The sequence below is a fragment of the Etheostoma spectabile genome, chromosome 18 (genome assembly GCF_008692095.1).
Source record: "Etheostoma spectabile isolate EspeVRDwgs_2016 chromosome 18, UIUC_Espe_1.0, whole genome shotgun sequence".
NCBI lineage: Eukaryota > Metazoa > Chordata > Actinopteri > Perciformes > Percidae > Etheostoma > Etheostoma spectabile.
This window is the reverse complement of record NC_045750.1, coordinates 13,493,194-13,493,630: the sequence shown is the minus strand read 5'-3', so window position 1 is coordinate 13,493,630 and position 437 is coordinate 13,493,194.

The following is a 437-nucleotide window of genomic DNA, read 5'->3' as shown; positions in this document are numbered from 1 at the left end:
TCCCGAGAGGCATGGTCCCATGGGAGAAACGATGCACAAAGACAGTCTCCCTCAGCCTCTTCATGTAGTGGAAGGTGTGACAGGCACAGGCCAGTCTAGTTGGATTAGCATTCATCACAGTACAGATGTTCTTGGTTCCAAGTGGAGGTATCATAATGACTTTGAAGATCCCTTCACTTGTTCTCTAGCGCCACCTTCATGTTGGAATGTTTGGTTCAGACTGAAATGTCTACTACAACTATTGGATGGATTGCGTAACATTTTGTTTACATTGTCGTGTCCCCCTCACAATCAATGGTAATTACTTTGGTGAACCCTTAACTTTTCCTCTAGCTCCATCATGATGATAAACTTTGAATTTGTTGGATTCAATTAAATTAAATTGTATTTATAGTATTTAATCGTAAGTTATTTCAAGACACTTTACAGATAGAGTA